The sequence below is a fragment of the Schistocerca serialis genome, unplaced genomic scaffold (genome assembly GCF_023864345.2).
Source record: "Schistocerca serialis cubense isolate TAMUIC-IGC-003099 unplaced genomic scaffold, iqSchSeri2.2 HiC_scaffold_1261, whole genome shotgun sequence".
Classification (NCBI taxonomy): domain Eukaryota; kingdom Metazoa; phylum Arthropoda; class Insecta; order Orthoptera; family Acrididae; genus Schistocerca; species Schistocerca serialis.
The window spans coordinates 7921203-7947188 of record NW_026047471.1 but is presented as its reverse complement, the minus strand read 5'-3'; the positions used below and the strand labels follow the sequence as shown (position 1 = coordinate 7947188).

Sequence of the window (25986 nt, the reverse complement as noted above, 5' to 3'; positions counted from 1 at the left end):
ACGCTAACGCACTCACAGGGCGTTTTTGCTGGTGTCTGACGAATGTGAAAAGTAGTGGAGTGTCAGAACCGTATCCCACTGAAATGGAAATACTGTAGCAACAGTTTGGCAGCTTTTGGTGTTCATGGTTTAAAATTTTCCATTCCCGTCAGGGTCCATGTCGCATAGTGACAGCAGTGGAAAAATCATATACAATCAGGCTATACAAAGGGGTGACGACAGTATTTTTCTTCCTGCATTCCATCCGGTAAAGAAACCGGTCTGAGGAACTGGGGAGGGGGATTGGGGGGAAGGAAGGAAATCAGGATTTAACGTCCCGTCTGAAATGAGGCCATTAGAGACTGAGCAAAAGCTAGGATTGGAGACTAATGGGGAAGGAATCGATCTTATCCTTTCAAAGAGATCATCGCGGCATTCAGGGAAATCGCGAAATTCCTAAGTATGGATCGTCGGCGAAGATTTCAGTCATCACACTCTCGAAGTGTAGCCAGCATGGGAACAAGTTGCAGAGCGGGCATTGTCCTTGGTGATCACCCGCCCTATTCTGAAACACGTTCCGCCTTCTGTAATACCAGTGTACCGTCATAAATCGCGTAGACTTCACTGTGATTATTTTCTGTGAATAAAAGTCTCGTTTATGTTGATCTCATTGCGTATTTCTTTCAGTTATCTTCTTTATTGTACTGTACTGTACTATAATACAGCAGTTTCATCTATATATGTCCCAAGTTGCATCTAGCTAGGTCACTTTACAGTGACAACACGCGAAAGTTGCTTTCGTCCTTAAGTTTTGCACATCATTGTAGATATTCGACTATGACATAACTTCATGATCTGACAGTCATTAAGTGCTCTCGTTAAAAAAATTTAAGGATCGCTCTGATAGTCTATCATCACTTATGCCATCACTCTTCCCAACATGGTATGAAGATATCCTTTGGAACGATCCCTATCTTTTCAGAGCAGTAGGGCAGAGAGTATTGCTGAATGGTAGGACGATCTGCTCTCTCTGCAGCCTTTCTCATCCCCTGAATAACTGCCATAGACAAGCGCATAAAAAAAAGAGCTGTCGCTAAATCAAAACGGGTTCGCAATACAATGTCATCTACTCTTCACTGTGGACTCCCCTTTTACAACAGGGGAAACTGTGCAATGAGCCGAAGATTTCATAACACAACAGTATTACGCGTTGTATAAAATTTTAATAGCAGATGTACTTACATTTAATTTCTTTGCAGCATCTTTTATATTGTATTTCATGTTCCAGTTATAAGATTAAATAGGTATTTTATTACCACTCTTTATTTTTCTTCTTACATTTTGGCTTAAGGAGAATGTAATATTAGAAAAACAACATATTTACAGTCTGCAAAATGCTGAATAGGTCGCTAAGGAAAAAGTCACTGACTCGGCGCAAGCTGACAATATTATTCCAGTATTACGCGTTTCGGAAATTGCTGTCGTCAGATATGTTGGAACATCATGTTGCACGTAGATGCAAAAGTTACATCTTGTATTGGTAACGATTATAAGAATATTTCAGGAACACCAAGAACTGATGAGGGAATAAGCCTTCATCAGTTTCGATCAATCAATCTTCACCACGGACTATAAAAATATTTATATCGGTCTTCATGGAAACGTACCGAATAAATCTCGAGAGACTACGTTCCAAGAAGAGTCACGTAGCAAATTAGTTTCCCCCCATATACAACTCGTGAAATGATATTGACGAGAAAATTAGAGAAATTAGGAGTTATTTGCCGACAGTCATTCCTGCCACGCTCCAGTCACGAACAGATCAGGAAAACGAGGAAAAGAAACACTATCTGTTCGAAAGTATACAGACATTGTTAGCGGATGTTAGTATGGGGTATACAAGGGTTGTCCAGAAAGTAAGTTCCGATCAGTGGCGAAATGGGCACAAGAGTGAAAGCCCGATGAAGCTTCAACAGATGTATTGGGTAGTGTCTCTAGTATGACCGTCGATCGTATCAAGACGCTCATTTCAGTTGTGAGCGCAGTGCGAGCGAGTAAAGGTACCTAGAACAACAATGTCTCCCGCCAAGTAGGAGGGCCCGCTGAGAGGCTTCGCCTTAATGAATGCAGCCCACCTCACACAACTGCCACGCACTTCCTTCTTCGTGGTAGTTCTCAACCGCACTCTGCAGGGCCAGTGAAGACGCTCCTGCAGCCTTTTCGATGGGAAGTGTTCGATCACCCACAACACAGACCTAATTGGCTCGTCCTGAGTATCGTCTCTGTTCACATAAAAAGCTGATTACGAGGACAAAACTTGGACGCAGGCTACGGGCTGTAGACCAGCGTAGAGAATTATCGGAAAGCACAGGCGGCTTCCTTCTACGACGATGGTGTTGGAAATTTGGTATAACGCTCCGACAAATGTCGGAGCGGCGGCTATGTAGAAAAGTATCTGAAGTGTAGCTAATTGTACAGGATGGCGGGTATGGGCAGGCGGTGGGCGTTATGGAATAATAGAGTAATTTTTAGAGAAAGGCCATTTATTGGCTAAAGCATGATGAAAGGGGCTACATAGGCCTAGGGAGGTGAGGGTGAGCCAGAGCTTACAATTTGGCGAACATTGTTCGCGAAGCTACCGAAAGTGGTCGTCTGCCAAAACTAAGTCCACAGTGCCGTAGCACCGGGAGAAGCGGGAGATGTTCAGTGCTACAGGACGCGCATCCGACTCGCGGGTGAGCAAGAATACAAGAGAGCGAGCCCGGCGACGGGCGGCCGGGTATGTTCGACGCACCACGCGGCTTCCTCCACCCTGATTGGTCAGGACCGAGCAAACCGTGCGGGCGGCATGGAACTTTCCAGAGCGTTGCCTGCTAAGCGACGCCTGGGACGGCGTTACCTCGTCAGCACACGAGAGAGGCGCGTGAACAAGGTGCCCTTTCTCGGTGCTGACTTCCTGTTACTAGATCGTGGGACGAAAGAATTTACAGGCAGCTAACGCTGCCGGCCGTGGCTTGGCCGCAATGGAAAAATTAAGTTACTGGTTGGAGGCTCATACAATAAAGTAAAATCTCCTATTGTCTGGCTCATCCTTTACATTCCTCCCCCTTCCGTGGGAGCGGAGAACGTACGTGAATTCGCTCAATGTAATTATTATTTGAATGTAAACAAATTTAGCTTGCAAAACAAAGTAAACATTACTTGATTAAGAATGGCCCTCACGGAAGACGGCAGGGGTCTTAATTTACGGGAGGGTATAGAGACTCTAAAGACCTCCTAAGGGTCGCAAGGGGACTTACATCAACAATATTGTGTGCATGCAAGAATCATCATAAGACATCAAATCATCATAGAATATCAAAACATCATAAAATATCAAAACAAAATTAGACCAAAACATAGCAGTGTGAATTAGACAAACATGTCAAGTGTTCTTGTTGCTAAGTTGAAGTAAAAATGTCTTTTTTTTTCTTTTCTTGGAATAAGTTGAAAATATAAACACATCACCACTGATGAGTCACGGCGGGGGCGCCTGGCGCGAGGCGGTGTGGTGTGTTGTCCTCAGCGGGCAGCGCGCAGGCTGCCGGCAGGAAGGGGGCGTGGCCGTGGCCAGGTCCGTGCACTGGAACTCAGCGCAGGGGGAGTATGAGGGGAGATTCACACGTTTCAAAACACAGTTGAAAAGGGAGTTATCATTAAGGGAACACTTCACTACACTACACTAGTTTCTCCAATATTAGAATTGCACTCTTAAAACTAAGGGAGGGCACATGCCTGATAGGGTCTTGTTTTCTCGTTATTGTTGAGTTTAGTTTGTGGCTGTTTGCCATTAATTTAAGTGTGCCAACAGGCGAACGTAAGAATTTTGTCCTTTTTTTCATTTTTTAGCAAGTCATCAATTGACGATAGGAGGTGATCATTTGATATGTTAGACAAAGCTGGCAAGTTAGCTGACAATGGAATCATGAATGGGCTTTCAGGTATAAAAAACATAATTAAAGGGGGCGCGAATACTAAGTAATGCGTAGTGGCATGAAAGGTTATAAGTGGTGTTCCAACAGGAACCGTTTGCTAAAGATCTGCGCGGAGGCTACGTCAGAGTGGCAGCTGACTGCAAGGCCGAATCTCGCGCTAAGTCAGAAAGGCGCGCGGCAGATAATTTCCAAGGCCAGCGCGGCGTCGAGGCTGCACGTGGCAGCTGAGGGGTCTACGACTGTCAAATGCCGACTGTCAAATGCAACAAAATAGAAGTGGGATTACGCGTGACATAAAGCTAGATGAGCTGTTACAGTGGGTTCTGTTTAAAATTACATTATGCATCAGTAAATTGGTTCATAACATGAAAATGTAAAAGTGAAGTACACATATATCATATTAAATTTACTGCATATTCCACATCGGTAAACAAAGAAAGTTAAGTGCCTCTTTGGGCTGACCCTCTACGTGTAACAACATTCACATTTTGAGAAGAATTTTCTCGTCACTCAATATATTTGCTGCACGCCGTTAAGTGAGAGTGACGAAGAAAAGTGACACCAGTTTGGTGCAGGTGGGACATAGATTGTGTCGTAGGATGTCAACGCTGTTGCTAGCGAAAGGAGAGAAACAAAACTCGAAGGGAATCTAGAGATTTCCATAGTGGAGACAGAAAGCGTAAGAAATTGGATTACAATATAATTTGAGCGTAATTTCTGAAGGACTTTTCCTTTATGAAGGTTTAGCGCACGGCGCATCGTTGACACGACGTTATCGCCTACTTAACTGTGTATATGACAATGCTGCGACTGCAAGATAGCTGCTACTTACTTCTTCCTAAAACACGGCTTCTCTCACTTAAAAAAAAAAAAAAAAATCTTTACTGTGCGACCAAATTCGCCGTCTTTATCCTCTCAACATCTTGCGACTAACTTTACTTTGCGACCAAATTCGCCGTCTTCATCCTCTCAACATTTTGCGACTAAACTCGCCGTCTCTACAACTCCGTAGTACTGGCCTCCTCGTGTCCAGCTGGTTGCTTAAAACTCCGTCTATCCTTGCTTGTATCGCAGTGTCCTGAGACACGTCATACAGTTAAATGCTACTACTTCAATAGTCGGTATTCCTTCGGAAAATACGACGGGAAAACAAAGAAGGCTCAAGGTTTTGAACAGAGATTTCCGCTCACTGGCGTTTAGCTGCGGGCTAGACGCGGTTCGCGTCTGACGTTGCCTGATCAGCTGTCGTCAGAGAGCACGGAACACTGTTCTCGTGAACTCTTCTTCTAGATGGAAGATCAAAGTCTGGGCTGAATAGTTTTGTGTCTGTTGAAAGTTGACAGATCAAAGTGGGTAGGATGGACTATGTCGCGAAACCGAAAAGTGAAGAAACGACACAGACAGCTAAGGTTCCGCGCGAGTGCCAGCCGCGTCACGTAAGGTACGTGCCCCTGCGGGTGGTGCATGACCCTTCAAGGGTTGTTCTGTTGATAGCGGAAAGATGAAAGTGGGTAGAACGGACTATGTCGCGAAACGGAAAAGTGAAGAAACGACACAGACAGCTAAGGGTCCGCGCGGGAGCCAACCGCGTCACGTCAGGTACGTGCCCGTGCGGGTGGTGCATGTGGTATGTCCCTCCAGATAAACATTCAAATACAAATCAAAATAAAGCATGGTTACATCCTAAACTACTCTTCCAAAACAATCTATCACCTAAGACATCATTATTATTAAACAAATAATTGGCAGTACTCGGGAACTTACTCTAGCATGCTTGAAATCCTACAAAATTATTATCCTCATCAGTATAGTAACACAGCGACACATGGAAACACTAGGCTGATACAAATACTAAATTACTGGTGCTGGCAAAACTTTAGCAAAATTCTCTAAATAGTTAGTAATAAAACAGTCAAAATGAACAACAATAAGATAATACATGGACTTAAGTAATTGGACACAAGTAATTAGACATAAGTAATTGGACGTAATCAATTAGGCACAAGCAATTTGACATAAGTAATTGGCAACTCGTCATAGTGATATAAGCGGTGGCAAAGCCGTAACAAAAGCAAAAGTTTAAAATATTATTTCCTTCAAACAAAACTTCCTTACTCTCCAGTTACATTTCGTAGCAAAATGAATGTAAGCATCCCCTGGTATTCCTTTAAGCTCTCGTTTGTATTTTCATTCCAACCGATCTTTGGTACTTCTACCCACAGGAAAACTGTCATTAAGTAATGGCAATGTTGTGTGTAATGCTGTGGAATAGTGTAATGTCACGTTAATACTTCCTTTAAGAAGATTCTGATGAAAAATGATTTTATGTCTCCTTCAATGGACAGACCAATAATTATTAAACGTGTGATAAACCGTTTCCTGTGTTGATTTGTTCTTGCAAATATTTGTGATTATCAGTCACCCAGTCAATCGTTCCGGTGTGTATTTGTTGTTCTTTTTTGTTCATTCTCTCACTTACCTGCTTCCATATAACCAATATTGGCGGCTCGACGAAGCTAGTTGCATCTCGGAAGACGTCGATATGACTTACCTGTCGGTGCTTTGGTTTTTTATAAAATTAGAGTTCATTTGTCATATAAAGAGTGTGTAGGGAGCAAAGTAAGTTCCTGACTATTGAAAATGTGCATAAAGTTATTCATAGGGTTCGTTATATCATGGTTAAGAATTTCTGTGTTGAGATTCAGTGCAGCTTGAGGTGCTAAGGTGCGACACGCGTCGCGCTCGTGAGATTGTAAGTTGCTGACAGCACAGCTGACACTACGGCTGCTTCCGGTTTCACTGGCTGGGCGGCAGAACTGGCGTTCACGCTGGGTCCGTCCTCCTGCTACGCATGGAGTTTATCTCTCGGTACAGTCACAAAATTTCCTTCCAGAGTTATCTTATGTTGTTCACGACAGTTATGCATGGAGAACGTTCTTTTCTAAGGGACTCTAATAACTTCAATCGCTAGAGGTCACAAAACTATCGGGTTACAACTATTTTACTTAAACACTCTGTTCTTCAAAATTTAGGTAAATGGCAGGTGTTAGGCTTCTATATAAACTATATTTTGCAATGGCATTCCAAACCCAACTCCTTGGCTAACGCGTTCCCCACACAGCGGTCGTTTACAGGACAGATATAGCGGCAAGTGCCGGCTTCCTTGACACCATATAGATCCGTTTATTAACCGTGGTGGTGATACAACATAGCCGGAGATCGATCTGAAATTCCAATGTTTTCTAATCCTGATAGTTTCCACAAAGCGTACCAGGAAAAAGTTCTCTCTTACGATTTTTGTTCCATACTGAAAATTCAAATAGACAATACACATAGATTCCCGTCTTTAGATAAGACTAATAAAATCTGTAGGGCAATATTAAGCTGGTGATTTTATTTTTATAACTATCACTTTAGGTTTGCTGTTTAAACTGCAACGTACGAATGTACGAATGTGTAGCGTGGCTGAGGCACGTGGCCTGCAGGGTGATGGTTGGGCGGTGAGGAGGGGCGAGGGGAGAGGTGCAGATGCTGCACGCACCAAGGACAGAGGCGGTGGGTGGGGAAGGGGGAACTGCAATGGCCGCTCTCTCGGCAGGCCGGTGGATGGGGAGGGGAGGGGGCCGCGTCGCCAGCTGACAGGGAGGGGCGGGACTCGGCGCATGTGAACAGCTGTAGACCACAGTGGAGGTATTTACGCACTCCTTCCGTGGCATTTAATATACAGAAATACGTGGTACCAAAAAACTTACCTCGTTGTCTGTTCAACATCGCATCACGAAAACAATAAAATAGCACTTCAGGAAGACTCCTTTTACTTTAGAGTAGCCTATTTGTTGTTTAACTTGGACGTATTTATTCTTGTTATTATCGTTGTGTGATCATTTTGCAAAACATGCATGTAATAGGGCGTCTTTCAAAGTACAGGTAGACGGCTGCATGTAGTCACTGATCTACTGGCAATTACGAAGGCGTATTAGTATCATGTTTTTATGGTAAAGCTTTAATACCTGTGTTCGTGCACTATTCACTAAATTAATGGGTGAAATGTGAATCCCTTTGATATATTCTAGATTAACTGATTCTTTCTCTAAGTGTTCTGTTGACAAGGACAACTTTCCCCTTAATTCCATGATTAAAGAATGTTTGTGTTTTTAATTCTCGACTGCTACGATAACATTACTGGAGACGTTAAATGACACGACAAAATGATTACATAACTTCAATCACTTCCATTAACATGTGACATCATACATTCTATTACCAGTTACAAACAGTTGCCAATTCTGATGTCTACTTATAACTAACATGCACAATTTAATTAAATGTATAGTAACTACGGTGTTTTCCGTCAATTAATTCTCTTGCTGCATGCAGGACTTTGCCAACTGTTTACATACCATCTCAGATCTACTCTCTGGAACGCAAATCATGGGGGTTTGACCTTAGAGCATATCTACGTTGCTGTCTAGGCGGTTGTATTACCTTCTTTCTTGCTTTTTTGGGTGGAACTAATGGCGCGATAGGCCCGGTTTCTCCGGTCGGAATTTCGTGCTGAACCAAATCCGTAGCCGGTAGAAACTGCCTCTCTTCAAACAACCACGAAAATTCCTTTAATACGGGCTGCGACATCCTTTTCACCTCACTATTTAAATGACCTAACTTCTCTGCTAACTGACTCCTTATCGTCGACGCGACATATCGCACTTCTCTAACTGAACATTTCTTTCCTTTCCTGCCTTTCTTATCTTTATTTCGTTGCTTCTCAGCTCCTCTTATTTCCTCAAAAATTTCCTGACCACTGGCAACAATAGTACCCTTCGGTATCACAACATCTTCTACACCAAAATTATCTATACTTACTGGTATCGCAAAACCCTTCTGTCTCCTTTCCGGTCGGCAGATACTTCTCTTTATATGTACTGACTGACGATCTAAAACATCATTCTGGGTGAGCGGGTCAACCAGAATGTCTGTATTAGGCTGTTCTTGATTTTTGACATCTATCCAGAGAATCTTTCCACTTCCGCCTTTTATCCTCACAGGGTCAGTGGTTTTTATCGCCCACATCTGCGGTTTTATGGGAGACAGTGAACGGCGCCTTTCGCAGCTCCCTCGCGTCTGACGGGGGTGCGCGCTGCCAAATCGGTGAATTGCTTCGCCGAACTGCACAGTTCGCGTTCGATAATCCACTATCCCCTGATAACGGTGCAGGAAGTCATTCCCTAGTATGATGTCAAATTCACCCTTCTTTAGCCTTACTACCTCCATCATCTGACTGTGTTTACCCTCGTCGATTTGCAGGTTCACTACACACGAACCTGCAGGGACAATTACTTCCTCTCCAAGGCCACTGATATGGTACCGGGGTGGCTGTAACACCCTTCTATCATTTTTCTCCACAAACAATACACTAACTTGAGCACCAGTATCAACTAAAATTCTAACTGATTTGTTCCCGAGTACGCCAAATAGACTAACGTGTTCCACCTCTTTACATTTTTCGGTCCTAACCGGGTGTATTATTTTTGTCGGGGGCGCGGGTGGGTGGCGGAACCTGCCCCCCAAGCGTTTCCCTGATTCGACCCCGCGTTGCGGCGGTGGCCGCGCATCTGATTTGAAAATGGTGACTTTGTGGAGCAAACATTATTAGCATGACCTACTGTCTGGCAAATAGTGCAATACGGCGCGCGACAGCGCATTGCCGTATGGTTGGGCTTCCCACAACGCTGACAAAATACTTCTTTTGCTGGGACCGGTACTGGGTCCGATGGGCGCGGGGCGGCAGCGCAAAAACGCAACACCTCTTCGCGAAGCATTGCCAAACGAACAGCTTCAAACAGAGAAGTGGGGGAGGCTGCTTTGACTTCTCCTCCGATGCGGGGGTCAATACCGCGGACAAAGGCATCAATTGCACGCGCTTCGGCTTCTGAACGCAAAATTCTGTTTTCACTGGCATTTTCACCTAGCTTATAGGTACGACAAGATACTGCTCGTATGCGATCTGCAAAGGCATCAAAATCCTCATTAGGCTTCTGCCTAAGGGTTGATAATTGATCTCTGTAATATGCGGTACCTCTGGTATCGGAATAACGCGTAGTCAATCCGCGGGCCAATACTTCAAATTCGTGCGTGTCACGCAATTCGTCCACTGTTTCTATGAACATTCGGGCTTCCCCTGTCAACTTGAGTCTGGCTACATTGACCAATAGATCATCCGGCCAGGCACACGTGCGACCCACATCACGAATATTTTGTAAGAACATAGCTACATTTTCGTGGGACTTCCCAGAAAAGGTGGGAATGAAATCAGCCGCAGGAAAATTGCTTACAGTCGCCATGTTAGCAGAAATTGTGGCGTTTGTATTAGAGACAGAATTAGTGTTAGTTGCCTCTGTTTGAGCATTTGTTACAGGGGTGGGGCTAGCCACAGGTATGGAAGTTCGCGCACTAGCTTCCAGCGTCTGTTTCAAGACGCGGTTTTGCTCAAGTAGCTCCTGATTTTGTGCGAATAACTGGCGCATTTGTGCATTTATGGCCTCGAGTGGGTCTTGCGAGGCAGGTGCCTCTACGGTGGTATCCCGTACCGTCGCTCGTGTTCCCATCGGCATGTTTACAAATTTATGGGACGCTAGTGACCAGAAAAAAGTAATGATTGTTACAAAAAAAGGACGGCCACAAAGATTCTCAATCCAGCGGCGGAAGATCGTCGAAGCTATAGTTGTAAGCATCGCGGCGACTTACATGGTGATGGAGGCGGTGCGACGCATTGATGGCGGCGACGGCGTGGTGCAGTGGCTGCGGCGGCGGCGGCGTCCGGACCCTCGGGCGGCGGCGAATGTGTTGGCGGCGGCCGGCGCTGGCTCGGCCGGTCGGCGATGGCGGCAGGCCCCTGGCGCGTCGTTGACAGCGGCGGGCGGCGGTGGGCGGCGCGGCGACGGCGGATGACGGCGGCCCGGCAGGTCGCGCAGCGCAGGCCCCTCCAACTCAGGCAGCGGGCAGCGCGGCGGCCTCCGGCTCACGTGGCTGACTAGCGTGGGCTGCCTCGCTGCAGCGCGCGCCCTGTGCGTGTTTAGTGGAGCAGCCACGGCCCACGTGGAGCAAACGTGGCGGCCGGTTGGCGCATTCCATGCGCGAAGTGTACGGCGTTTTGCCGGGAAAAATTTAGTGTAGCGACAAAGTCACTACGGGAACGGATCCACACTCCTGACACCAATTGTACAGGATGGCGGGTATGGGCAGGCGGTGGGCGTTATGGAATAATAGAGTAATTTTTAGAGAAAGGCCATTTATTGGCTAAAGCATGATGAAAGGGGCTACATAGGCCTAGGGAGGTGAGGGTGAGCCAGAGCTTACAATTTGGCGAACATTGTTCGCGAAGCTACCGAAAGTGGTCGTCTGCCAAAACTAAGTCCACAGTGCCGTAGCACCGGGAGAAGCGGGAGATGTTCAGTGCTACAGGACGCGCATCCGACTCGCGGGTGAGCAAGAATACAAGAGAGCGAGCCCGGCGACGGGCGGCCGGGTATGTTCGACGCACCACGCGGCTTCCTCCACCCTGATTGGTCAGGACCGAGCAAACCGTGCGGGCGGCATGGAACTTTCCAGAGCGTTGCCTGCTAAGCGACGCCTGGGACGGCGTTACCTCGTCAGCACACGAGAGAGGCGCGTGAACAAGGTGCCCTTTCTCGGTGCTGACTTCCTGTTACTAGATCGTGGGACGAAAGAATTTACAGGCAGCTAACGCTGCCGGCCGTGGCTTGGCCGCAATGGAAAAATTAAGTTACTGGTTGGAGGCTCATATAATAAAGTAAAATCTCCTATTGTCTGGCTCATCCTTTACATAATTCTTGCAAATAAAATGTTTCTGATTTTCACTGTGGTTTCCATTTAGCGACCGGTCGGAACTTACTTTCTGGACAACCCTCGTATTTTCCTTTCTTTAAGGTGAACTGTGTTGGGGGATACTTTCAATGTGGTGTCTGCATGGCTTTGGAGAAATGGCAACCTATTCTTCCTTAAGAGACGAAACGAGCTCAGTAGACGGTCTAACTCATCCCACAAATGAACCACTGGCTTCAGGTAGGGATTCATGGCCAGTCATTTCAGGAATGTTATTCTCGAAATTCATTGCTGCTTTACGACAGGTTACAGCGTCATGATGATACAATCATGTCCGAACTGTTCCTCTAATGTATGTAAAATTGCTCATATCCTTCTGCATTTACTGTTTTCTTAAGTGCAATAGGGGGACCATACTCCAACGACGAACAACACCCCCATACCGTAATACCACCTCCTTCGTACTTCACTGTTGACAGTACGCATGATGACAGGTCATCTTCTCCAGGTACCCGCCAAATCCGAACCCTTCCACCGGGCTACGACAGGGTACAGCGTGGTTCGTAACTCCAACTCATTAGTTTGCAGTCATCCTATGTCTAGTGGCGTCGCTACCCGCATCACATCAAGCGTCGCTTAGGGTTGACTAGAAAAATGTGTGGCTTACTTTGCGGTGGAGATAGTACGAAACAACACAAGAAGGAAACAAGATCCAGTAAACGCTGGATCTAAAATGAACATTTCTTCAGTAGGAGAGACGTTGAAAGGCTCGTGTAAGGAGAAAGCCACATACTTTGCATGATTTAGGAACATTTTATAGCCCGATTTGAGTTGTATTATAGAACAATTTAGAGGAATACCTTGTCTGCCACTTATATCATGACAATTTTTATGTATAAAATTAGTTTGTCGACTGTATTTGTAGTGTATCGATTTATTGAGACATAATCTTCCATAGCACGAGTTTATTAATCGTTTTCGCAACACATCAGTTTCAGATACTTTAACTTCCTTAGATACATTTGTAAAGTTTGGACACATGGAAGGATACATAGTCCTTGAGCATTAGGAAAAGCATTGTTGAGTAAAGCAGTGCGCCGTGGGCAGAACAGCAGTAGCGGGGAGAGTCAGTCATAGTCGAGTCGCCGGCCGCGGTGGTCGTGCGGTTCTAGGCGCTCCAGTCCGGAGCCGCACTGCTGCTACGGTCGCAGGTTCGAATCCTACCTCGGGCGTGGATGTGTGTGATGTCCTTAGGTTAGTTAGGTTCAATTAGTTCTAAGTTCTAGGGGACTGATGACCACAACAGTTGAGTCCCATAGTGCTCAGAGCCATTTGAACCATAGTCCAGTCTTGGGCGAGATGTGACGGTGATTGGTTGGCTTAACTAAGGAGTTCCTTATCAGAGCAAGTGGATCCCTTTTGAAGATGAGAAACTGGAAATGGAGAATAGCTAAGAATTGAATATAATTGGAGAAAAGGATTTTGGAATTTAATTTTGAAGCAGAAATGACTCAGAAGGTATTTGTCGTATTGCTTTGCTTGCATTTAGCGATTATGGTAGTTTATTAATTTTCGTTGTTCAATGATTTCAAGTTTTTCGTAAAGGATACGATTTATCAGTCCTATGTCCACGATGTTAGCATCCACTTCTGTTAGTTTAAAGGCTATTTTGATTAATAATTTAAAAGTGAAAGTGATAGCAGTTTTATACTTCATTAATGCTTAATGTCTGTGATAGGCTTAAAAAGGATGAGTAATTTCATTAAAAGGAGTTTAAATGTTATATCTGCAATTTTGAGAAAATTAAATAACTTTGGATGTCATTTTACTTTTCATTTAGTCATCCTCCCCCTTATGATAAATGACATGCCATTTGAACACATTTTGAATGAAATGAGTACTAAGAGCATTGTTAACAAATAAAAAGATCGAATGGAATCGAATGGATAGGGTGTTGTCTTTCATGACAAATAAGTGATAGCATGTAGCTGATACTTCCCGCAATTTCCCATCATTAAATATTTTTCATAAGATACTTTCAAGATGTTACACAGTATCGAAGATGAACATAAACTCATAGCTCTTAAGGTAAGCATTTTATAGGCCATGTTTATTGGACCTCTTTTTCTTGTCGTGACTTGGTCCATAATACAACGTCTGAAATTTTGTCGGTGAAGTTATGGTTCATTCTATGTAAGGAGACGGACTACGAGACATACGACGAAAGGAAAGTGAATGCTTTACTAAACGTCGCAAACGCATGCAAGCAGGCGTGCAAAGAAACATAAGGGGATTTTGTTGGACTATAAGAATCTGTGACAGGAAAAGTCATTTAAGCAAGTAGAAAACGTTAAACGCGATACAAGAGAAATTTATCTTTTAAACGCTGTACTCAACGAAAGCACAGTCACTTCGAATCCGTCTACTAAGACACGTACAATATTCATGTATACTGAAAGCAGTCCTGTAGTCCGTTTTGGACCTACTGACCTCGAGGTCAATGCCATGCGCATAATTTTGCTTGATAGAGCAAAATCGCACAAATACTTGTTTATTGGACTGATAGTGTAATTTCATGTCAAAAAGTTTCATACGTGGCTATGGAATATACGAAAAACCCTACATAAAATTAAAAGTAATTGTATCAACATCAGGAGTGAAAGATAAAACCCACTATTAACCACAAAGGAGAGAGCGGATAGGCGGAAAAAACACACTGCAGGCCTCAACAACGGGGAGGAACTGTCAGATAGACAGAAGAAAAACCAGATTCCACGTGGAAGACAGAGGATCCAGTATTAGAGTCGGAGTTTAACAGAGCTTTGGAAAACTTGCGACCAAATATGGCAGAAGGCACGGATAACATTTCTTCGGAAATTCTAAATTCATTGGCTAGAAGTGACACTCAAACGACTATTCAAGTTTGTCTGCACAATGCATAAGTCTAGAGACGTAGATAGCATTTCTTCGGAATTTCTAAAACCATTTGGGACGAAGTGGTAACCATACAAGCATTCATATTCGTCTGCGGAATCTATAAGTCTAGAGACGTATCACCGGAGTTTCGCAAGAATATCATCCACACAATCCTGAAGATAAGAAGGGCATATAACTGCGAGATCTATTGCACAATCAGCGCAACGGGTCATGCACCCAAGTTCCCGATAGTATTAATACACAGAATAATGAAAATAAAATTGAAAATATATTAATTTCACTATGAGAAAGCTAATGGCACCAGAGAGACGTTTCTGACATTACGATTAATAATGGAATCAAGACGTATCAAAAATCAAGACTTATTCATAGATTTTGTCGACCGGTAAAAAGCCATAGACACTGCAGTATAGTCCAAATTGTTCGATATTCTCAGAAAAGTAGATGAAAACTATAGAGAAAGCATTGCAGAAGTGCCAAGAGGGAAAAATAAGAGTGGCTGCCCAAGAAGTGTATTAAATAGGTGTAGTCTTTCGCCCCTCCTGTTCAATCAGTACATTCAAGAAGAACTGACGTAAATAATAGAAAAGATTAGGAGTGAGGTTGAAATTCCAGCTAAAAGGATCCCAGTAGTAAGATTTCTCAGTGAAAGAGAGCAAGAATTAGAGGATCTTTTGAATTGAATGAATGGTCTAATGAGAACAGAATATGGATTGAAATTAAAGCAAAGAAACATGAATTTAATGAGGAATAGCAGAAGTGAGACTAGCGATAAATGTAACACCATAATTGGGGACGACGGAGTAGACGAATTCTGCTACCTTGGAAGTAAAGTTTTGACATACGTAGGGAGGACGAATATAAGTTGAAGATTAGCAGAGCCAAAGAGATCATTTTATGCTAAGATGAATTTACTGGTCCCAAACATTAGTATTAACGCGATGAAGGCATTTCTGAAAATGTACCTTTGGAGCACAGCATTGTTTGGTGGTGAAACATGGACTGTGGGAAATCCGGAACAAAAGAGAATCGAAGCGTTTGAAATGTGGCGCTATAGAAGGATGTTGAAAATTAGATGGACTGATAAGATAATGAATGAACAGGTTCTCTGCAGAATCGGCGAGGAAACATGGACAAGAAAAAAAGACAGAGTGGTAGGTCATGTGTTAAGACATCAAGGAATAACTTCAGTGGTTCTGGGGGGAGGCGTAGATGGTAAAAATTGTAGGGGAAGACGAAGACTGGAGTACATACAACAAATAATTGACCACGTTGGGTGCAGTAGAGGAATTCATAGTGAGACTTGTAAAACTGGTCAGATGACTGATGACACAAAAGACTACCTCTCGAGAGCAACTTACAACACGGGGACTAGTCTAGTGACCAGCTAAATAGTTGGAAAAACTCCATCAGTGGAGCAGCACATCAGTACATCTTCTTCGAATTATAGGTGATACAAAAATAACATCACTTGCCCTTGAGAGCAGCAAGAACGGGAGCGACCACAAAACGGGCAAGAGAATGACACATGAACTCATTTCAGATAGTGCTGCTTGTGTCTATAATAACTGCCTCTTCAACTATCACCAGTGCATATTCTGACGTAGAGCAGACTGTAGACATGTTTTACAGGGGGTAGGGAAAAACATGAAAACACCAAGAACACAACACATTACCATGCCTAATACGGCGTGGGAAAAACCGTTGTCATTCAAAACAGTCGTATCAGAATGGATAAAAACAAGCTCTGCACGGATTCCAGGGCACTCTTATACCACTCTTCCTGAGAATAGTGGTAATTTCAAGTAACAATGATGGAGGTAGGTAGTATGGAGAACCCTTCTCTCCAAAGTAGACCACAACGACTGAATAATATTGAGATGTGATGATTGTCGTGGCCAGGGGAGATGAGTCAGTTCATGGTCGTGCTCGCAAAAACAGTCCTTGTCGTCTTGGAACGCAGCATCACTACCGCTGAACAAGCATTGTACCGTGAGGTGGACTTGATCAGCCAAAATGGTGACATAATACTTGGCAGGAACGCGACCTTGCAAAGTACCGAGGGTAAACAGAATACCGCATCAGCTACCTTGGTTACGGGAGCACCCATTTTACAAGCACCAGCCGTTTGCCCACATTCGAATGCACAGAGCTCCGACATAACGCATTCACACCTACAAAGAACAATGTTTTGACCACGACGGACATTAGCAATGTGTTTAGGACGTTGTACAGGTGTCATTCCGAGGTCAAATACAACAGCGCAACCTTCCGGCTTGGTTAGCACCTGTATTTATGTTCAAGTATGCATTTCTCGCAGTGTTTCCATATTTTTGTCCAACACCTGTAGGCAGCAATAATGTGCACAAAGAATACGAAATTAAAATGACCCGAGGTTGGTTGCAGATGGTTTAGTAATGCTCGCAACGTTTGAAGATCAACTGAATATTGTAGCTAAGTCAAAAATGTTCTCCGGGACGTACTTCTGCACATTCATTTTCTATCTCTGTCTGTTGGTGTTTATCCTGTCATATAAGATCCACTGTCTGCGTGATTTGGTATATTTATTTTATTGTTTGCTCCGTCGCCGTACGCCCTTCCTGTCGCCACGGTCATTAGTCAACCAAAGGAGAGAAGTCGTTTGAACCTCCTGTCTGTGAATCTCGTAAACTTAGTTTTGCACGTTACCTTGTTTTCTGAGGCGCAGGTTGGGGACCAGCCCAGCATTTGCGTAAATGAGCGTGAAAAACCGCCTACGAACTACATTACTCATCCTAGCCGCTGTAATGGCCCACGGTCGTTAGACAGATTCGGATCTGGCTCACGTCCCTGTCTTGCAAGTTAGTTCACTGCTCATTAAGTTTACGAGCAGAACTGTTCTACGAACTTAGTGTTTTGTAACATTTACGAATCACGGAGAGGTGTTACTCTGTTCTCATCCGTCGGAAGGACACCAAACAATGTTCTATGAACTTATAACACTAGTATTCGGGGAAATCGAGTTACCTATTCTTCTGCCTCAGTTACCTGACACAGGGACCTTGATAATAAAAGGGATTCGGGTGCATTCCGAGGCATATAGATTTTCTCATCGCACTGTAAGCAATTGGAATAGGATAGCATGACTAACAAGCAGACCACAGGGCCATCTGATTTTTTGTAATTTTTTTATATTTATTGTAAGTGAAGTTCAGAACTTACATAACAATAAATTAAAGCATTCGGTTCAGTTCTCAAAAATTCTCGCCAATGACGGGCCAACCCGCGACAGAGATGGAGCAAGTCCTTAACAATCCGTCATGAGCCAAAAATGAGTTTCGTATTCTGCCCTTGAGATGAAAGACGTATCAGATATTAAGCTGATAAGAACAGATACTACACTTCGAGCGTATTCGCCTGTCCCTCAAGTAAGGATAATTTTTTTTTTTTTTTTTGGACAAACAGCGTGGCTCTGTGATGGCATGCTCGCCTGAGTTCTGGACTCGATTCCTGGCCAGAGCAAATTTTTAAAGAAAGTAGGAATCTCTACCAGCATTTCTGTGAAGTGTAAAATCCATAAAGACGGGAAAAGATCAGTAGCGCTCCAGGCTGCTAATCGCTCAGTCGCTGGTTCGAGTCCCGTTGTGATCATCATTTTTTCCTTTTCTTGTTCAGCTCGAATACTGGCGTCTCTGAAATTCATCAAGTTAACACATATGTAATTGGCATTTTTATGAAAATTACATATTGAACACAAAAACCCAATTACCGATGGAAATTGAAAATTCTTAAACAAAAGATTGTCAATAAAATTTGTTAAAATTAAAAAATACAAATTAGCTCTTTTGGTTCTTATCTATTTTTACGTTTCACGGTAATGTTTGTAGAACAAGCATATTTGTTTAAAAATTCGCACCGACTGGGGATCGAAGCTAAGACGCCTGCATAGCGAACTAGCACTCCACCACAGAGGGGCGCTGCCTGTCGAAACAAATCGACTATCGAAAGTGGTAACAGAGACAGGGAATAGTGTGGCATGTTCTGGATGCCTTGTACGAAAATGACCTTGAGCAGATAGAGAACCAACTCGTGAGGGTAAAATCTTACACCTCCTGGCAACAACCAGACCTGAACTTATCGAATCAATTAACGTAGAAGAAGGTAACAGTAATCATAAGGTTGTGACAGCATCTATGACGACGGGTCCTACAAGGAATGTTAAGAAAAGTTGGAAGATATATTTGCTAACAAGGGTGACGGGATACAAATTTCAGAAATCTCAGCAGTAAGCATCAAATATTCGGTGATAAGGACGAAGATGTGGAGAACAAATGGAAAAAAAATTCAAATGCATCGTTCAATATGCCCTAGACAAGTATGTTCCGAGTAAGGATTTAAGGGACAGTTTAATAGCCGTGCTAGAAAAGAGCTACGTAACAAAAAGTACTTCATCTCAGATTCAAGAGTACTAAAAACCTAGCTGACAAACAAACTTTGAACGAAGCAAGAATGAGCTTAAGGAGAGCAATGAGAGAAGCGTTCAATGAATTCGAATGTAAGACGCTTTCAACCGACCTGAGTAAAAACCCTAAGAGATTTCGGTCGTATGTAAAATCAGTAAATAGGTCAAAATCATCTATTCATTCTCTCAGCGACCACACCGGCACCGAAACGGAAGATAACAGAGAAAAGGCCCAAATACTGAATTCGGTCTTCCGAAGTTGTTTCATCGCGGAAGATCGTAACACTGTCCCTCCTTTCAACCGTTGTGCGAACGTCGAAATGGCAGATATTGAGAGAACTGAAAAGCAGTTACAATCGCTTAGTAGTGGAAAGGCTTCAGGACCAGATGAGATACCTATAAGAGTCTATATAGATTATGGAAAGAACTTGCTCCCTTCTAGCAGTAATTTATCGCAGTTCGCTTGAGCAACTAAAGGTACCTAACGACTTGAGAAAAGCGTAGGTCACTCCTGTTTTTAAGAAAGACCGTAAGACAGATCCACACAATTATAGACCTATATTGTTTACGTCCATCTGTTTTAGAGTTATGGAACACGTTTTATGCTCAAGAATTATGACGTTCTTGGAAAATGAAAAGCTCCTCTATAAAAACCAACATGGATTCCGCAAACAGAGACCCTGCGAAACTCAGCTCGCTCTGCTCCTCCATGAGATCCACTCCGCAGTGGACAACGGCGCTCAGGCTGATGCCGTGTTCCTTGATTTCAGTAAGGCATTTTTCACCGTCCTGCATTGCCGTTTAATGAAAATAATACGAGCTTACGGAGTATCGGAGAAGACCTGCGATTGGATTCAAGACTTTCTTGCAGATAGAACTCAGCACGTCGCTCTTAACGGAACTAAAGCGACAGATGTAAAGGTAATATCCGGAGTACCACAGGGAAGTGTGATAGGACCGTTGGTGTTCACAATATATGTAAATGATCTAGCAGAAGGCGTCGGGTGCCCTTTAAGGCTATGCGTGGATAGTGCAGTTTATACCAAAGTAGCAACGCCCGAAAATAGTAAGGCTTTGCAGAACGACCTGCAGAGAATTGATGAATGGTGCAGACTCTGGCAGTTGATCCTGAACGTAAATAAATGTTGCATATTGAGCATACATAAGGAAAGAAATCCACTACTGTACAGCTACACTACTGATGAAAAACATCTGGAGACAGCGTCTGCCGTAAAATATCTAGGTGGAGTTATGCAGAGCGACCTTAACTGGAATGACCATATAAAACAGATAGTGGGAAAAGCAGACACAAGACTTAGATTCATCGGAAGAATCTTGAGGAAATGTAACTCATCCATGAAAGAAGTGGCTTATAAGGCGCTTGTTTCTCCAGTTCTTGAGTATTGTTCATCAATATGGGATCCCTACCGGGTAGGACTGATAGAGAAGATCCAACGAAGAGCGACGCGTTTCGTCACGGGATATTTTAGCTGGCGAGAGAGCGTTACGGAGATTCTAAACAAACTCCGCTGGCAGACGTTACAAGAGAGACATTGTGTATCACGGAGAGATTTACTACAGAAATTTCGGGACATCTCTTTTCAGGAGGAGTCAGACAATATACACTCCTGGAAATTGAAATAAGAACACCGTGAATTCATTGTCCCAGGAAGGGGAAACTTTATTGACACATTCCTGGGGTCAGATACATCACATGATCACACTGACAGAACCACAGGCACATAGACACAGGCAACAGAGCATGCACAATGTCGGCACTAGTACAGTGTATATCCACCTTTCGCAGCAATGCAGGCTGCTATTCTCCCATGGAGACGATCGTAGAGATGCTGGATGTAGTCCTGTGGAACGGCTTGCCATGCCATTTCCACCTGGCGCCTCAGTTGGACCAGCGTTCGTGCTGGACGTGCAGACCGCGTGAGACGACGCTTCATCCAGTCCCAAACATGCTCAATGGGGGACAGATCCGGAGATCTTGCTGGCCAGGGTAGTTGACTTACACCTTCTAGAGCACGTTGGGTGGCACGGGATACATGCGGACGTGCATTGTCCTGTTGGAACAGCAAGTTCCCTTGCCGGTCTAGGAATGGTAGAACGATGGGTTCGATGACGGTTTGGATGTACCGTGCACTATTCAGTGTCCCCTCGACGATCACCAGTGGTGTACGGCCAGTGTAGGAGATCGCTCCCCACACCATGATGCCGGGTGTTGGCCCTGTGTGCCTCGGTCGTATCCAGTCCTGATTGTGGCGCTCACCTGCACGGCGCCAAACACGCATACGACCATCATTGGCACCAAGGCAGAAGCGACTCTCATCGCTGAAGACGACACGTCTCCATTCGTCCCTCCATTCACGCCTGTCGCGACACCACTGGAGGCGGGCTGCACGATGTTGGGGCGTGAGCGGAAGACGGCCTAACGGTGTGCGGGACCGTAGCCCAGCTTCATGGAGACGGTTGCGAATGGTCCTCGCCGATACTCCAGGAGCAACAGTGTCCCTAATTTGCTGGGAAGTGGCGGTGCGGTCCCCTACGGCACTGCGTAGGATCCTACGGTCTTGGCGTGCATCCGTGCGTCGCTGCGGTCCGGTCCCAGGTCGACGGGCACGTGCACCTTCCGCTGACCACTGGCGACAACATCGATGTACTGTGGAGACCTCACGCCCCACGTGTTGAGCAATTCGGCGGTACGTCCACCCGGCCTCCCGCATGCCCACTATATGCCCTCGCTCAAAGTCCGTCAACTGCACATACGGTTCACGTCCACGCTGTCGCGGCATGCTACCAGTGTTAAAGACTGCGATGGAGCTCCGTATGCCACGGCAAACTGGCTGACACTGACGGCGGCGGTGCACAAATGCTGCGCAGCTAGCGCCATTCGACGGCCAACACCGCGGTTCCTGGTGTGTCCGCTGTGCCGTGCGTGTGATCATTGCTTGTACAGCCCTCTCGCAGTGTCCGGAGCAAGTATGGTGGGTCTGACACACCGGTGTCAATGTGTTCTTTTTTCCATTTCCAGGAGTGTATTACGTTCCCCCACATACATCTCGCGTATTGACCACGAGGAGAAAATTCGAGAAATTAGACGCAATACAGAGGCTTACCGACAGTAATTCTTCCCACGCACTATTCGCGAGTGGGTTGAAGCGATCAGATAGTGGTACCGAAAGTACCCTCCGCCACACACCATTAGGTGGCTTGCGGAGTATGACGTAGATGTAGATGTAAGGTAGTAAAAACGTTCAGAAAACAGAAAACTTCAAAGTCGATTTTCTAGAGAATTTTTGGAAGTTGCATTGAGCTACCGTTGGTAACTGACACCTGGGTTCTGAATTTCACGTTTCATAACTATAAATAAGTACAAAATTCCGATTGCTGCGTGGTCTCCTAGTAAGATTGGTATTATGTATCCGCCACCGTGTACTTTGGTGTGTCCAAAGCTAACTCCTCGCCAGGCCTAAGGGCTGTCTACCGGCCGCCGTGTCATCCTCTGCCTTGCGGTGCCATGCGGATGCGTTATGGAGTTGCATGTTGTCAGCACACCTCTCTCTCGATCGCTTTGCAGACTTTCCCAACCGTGGAGCCGCCACTACACGGTCGAGTAGCTCCTCAGATGGCATCAAGAGGTTCAGTGCATCCCGCACTAGACCTCCCACCAAGCAAAACTCCTGGCCAATACCGGCAATCTAACCAGGGTCCTCCACATGGCAGACATCGACGCTTACCACACAGTCCCAGAAGATGAATCGAAGGGTGTACCATAATCAACAACGAAAAACAAGGATGAAAGTAAAGGACGACAGAAGCTAAAACGTTGCAGCAAACATGGGTGTTCATAGAGCCGTTTGTAGGATAAGTGCGAATGTGTAGTTTCGACCTGCTAGTGTCATTACAGATGTCTTTTGAACGTAAGCTTTTAGATTAAGTTCCAGTCTAATGTTCAAATTTCAACAGCTTACCATAACAAGAAACACCACTTTAGCGCCGGCCGAAGTGGCCGAGAAGTTCTAGGCGCTTCAGTCTGGAACCGCGCAACCGCTAAGGTCGCAGGTTCGAATCCTGCCTCGGGCATGGATGTGTGTGATGTCCTTAGGTTAGTTAGGTTTAAGTAGTTCTAAGTTCTAGGGGACTGACGACCTCCGATGTTAAGTCCCATAGTGCTCAAAGCCATTTGAGCCATTGCAACCACTTTAGCAAATTAACTGTTACAATTTACGTTATTTACGTTTCACTCCTTTCAGTTAAAGTAGGTGTTCCGCGTATCGTGTTTGGATTTGGATGCAATACTACGCTCGTCTCTACAGTGCCATACGAATTCTTTCAAAAACACCCTCCCGCCAGGTCAACTAGTGAAGTCTGGCAAGACCATACAATTTGTTGTTTCTGTTCTTCAATCATGTGAGTGGAAGTACTGTGCACTTCACTTCCGAAAGTACCCCGAACAGAAAAGTCCAGACGAGGGTAGTCAGGTGCTCTCGCAGACCAATTTACAGGCTTTCCTTGACCTATTCTCCTCGAAACGTATTGGTGTGTAAGATGTCGTTATGGAAGAGCTTGCGGGAAATTTGAGCCCAATTAGATAGGGTCTTAATCTAAAAGTCTGTATTTTAAACCAAGTTTTACTAACTAGAACGTTATTTCATACTTGAAGTCAGTGGCTGCTTATAATCACAGATTCGCGATTATCTCGCAGTCGACTCTTTTGCGGATCCAAATTTACTGGAACGTGTTTTTTCTTCTATCACTGTATACTTCCAATGATGTCAGTTTTCGGTATTAATATTTTATACCCAGTATCTGTACATATACAGACGCATATACAGTTACAGAGAGAGAGAGAGAGGGAGAGAGAGAGAGAGTGGGAGAGAGAGAGAGAGATTGTTTATCTACATTACAAAACCTCTAAAATGGTCGGCTTTACAATTATTGATATATTTGAAACGTTATCACAATCTACTGATTAAGACGTATAATCTTATGTTAAAAGTTTACCAAAATAAGACAATCATTAAAGCTAGAAACTGTGCATCGATCTTGAGGCAGTGTAATTTACAGCGTGCAAATTACCCACACTGTTTCATCCATTATTTTAGAATGGGATCGCTTAGCGACTTCCAACAAAATTTACACATAATTTCAAACCATTTTCGAAACTTTTTTTCACTGATACCTGTCACAAAACCAACATATAAAGGGATTATGACTTCTTTGGTTTACCGGTTTTTGTTTTGACTTTTTCATTAGTCTATGAGTGAATAATCCAGGAATAATAAAACCAATGTCATTAGCGTTTTATATCTTCCTCCATAAGGATTTTACTTGCTTTATGTCATATATTTGACATTAACATATGATACTAACTCATTCATAAAGTAAGAAGACGTCTGAAACTGTTTTATACGTGGGAATTCATTTCTTTAAAGAGTCATTGGGGAGGGAGGCGGAAGGAAGGGGTTATAGGCCTTTGTATATTTTGTGTTCGTAGAACCGTACTGATGCTAATATCGATATAACTTCAAAGAAAAAGTGATCTAATGTTTATTGTCAGTGAAACTTGTTTGTTCATTACAATATTAGTCGTTTGTGATAATAAACAAACGACGTTAGTTGTATATGAAGTATCCGCTTACGATACGATCACATAAGTATGTAATCATCTCAATAAATACGCCTGCGTGATGTGTCTACGATGTATGAATTGGTGAGTCATTAGTACTTTATCTTCACCATATCTTATTAATTTCGCGTATTTCAATGTGTCAGACAATGTAGATGCAGCCCTGTCGTTCACCACATAATTAAATGTACCTTTTCTTTATAATTGCTGTTAGAAAAAGTAAGATGCGCGTCCGTTCCAGACATTGCCTTCACGCTGAGTCATTCTGATCACATCCACGCTTGCTGACAGCGGCATTTATAAGTTATTCTCTACTAATAGGTAACAGTAGTGGGCGAAAACCTATCAGATAAGAAACATTAATCTGAAGTTACGGAGACGCAGTCTTTCGGCTGCCGCTGTCATTGTCCGACAATAGTAAATCGATGAAGTGAGGTAGAACCCCAAAAATTAATTCGTGTAATAAGGAGGAAACGACGCAAAAGGAAACTCACATTTCGAAAGGGTCGTGTCACATGTTTTAAAAGGGTCTAGCATTACTGACAATTTTGGCAATTCGGTGCACTTTTTTTTTCTTTCCAGGCTGTCTTCTGGATTGTCGCCGATTAACTACATATGCAGAGGCAAGAATATTTCCCAATCGAAATAATTAATTGTAATAGACCTGTAGACTTGTATACGTAAAAGTTTTGACTAGCAGTGCCTTCAGGCATTTTTCTCAATTATCATTGTTATCCATGCGGCACCTGTCGTCAAACTGTATCGTACAAGCTCTCAGGTGTTCCAAGGCCACGTCACTAAGTGAAAAAATTTTCGGATACGAGCTTTACCACATGGCAAAGTGCAACGGAAGCTACAGTTTACGAAACGACTGTATGGGCTAAGTTATTTGCTACTCGCGCGTTATCACAAACTATCACAACCCGAACATAACCGCAACCGCAACTGAGTCGTGTCCAGCAGTTCGCCGAGATACTGCCTCTGACACTCATTGTTTCAGCAATCAGTTGTGCACTTATTGACAGAGCCAAAATAATAGATACCTTGTGGATATTCGGAGAAACAAACAGATGTCTAAAGAACCAGGATGAATATTATGACGGTGGAAAATAAGATTGGCAGTCTTCTTCTCAAATTAGAGCTTTGCTAACACAGGGCTGAAGTGTAGGCTGTTT

The 25986-nt window shown here is 44.0% G+C and overlaps 1 protein-coding gene and 1 pseudogene across 1 annotated transcript in view; both read right to left on the bottom strand.

Annotated features, from left to right (window-relative positions):
- LOC126438175 (protein yellow-like) overlaps positions 1–25986 on the bottom strand; it is a 146385-nt gene that overhangs the window by 111932 nt on the left and 8467 nt on the right. The window lies entirely within an intron of this gene.
- Positions 17980–18132, bottom strand: LOC126438182 (U2 spliceosomal RNA; annotated as a pseudogene).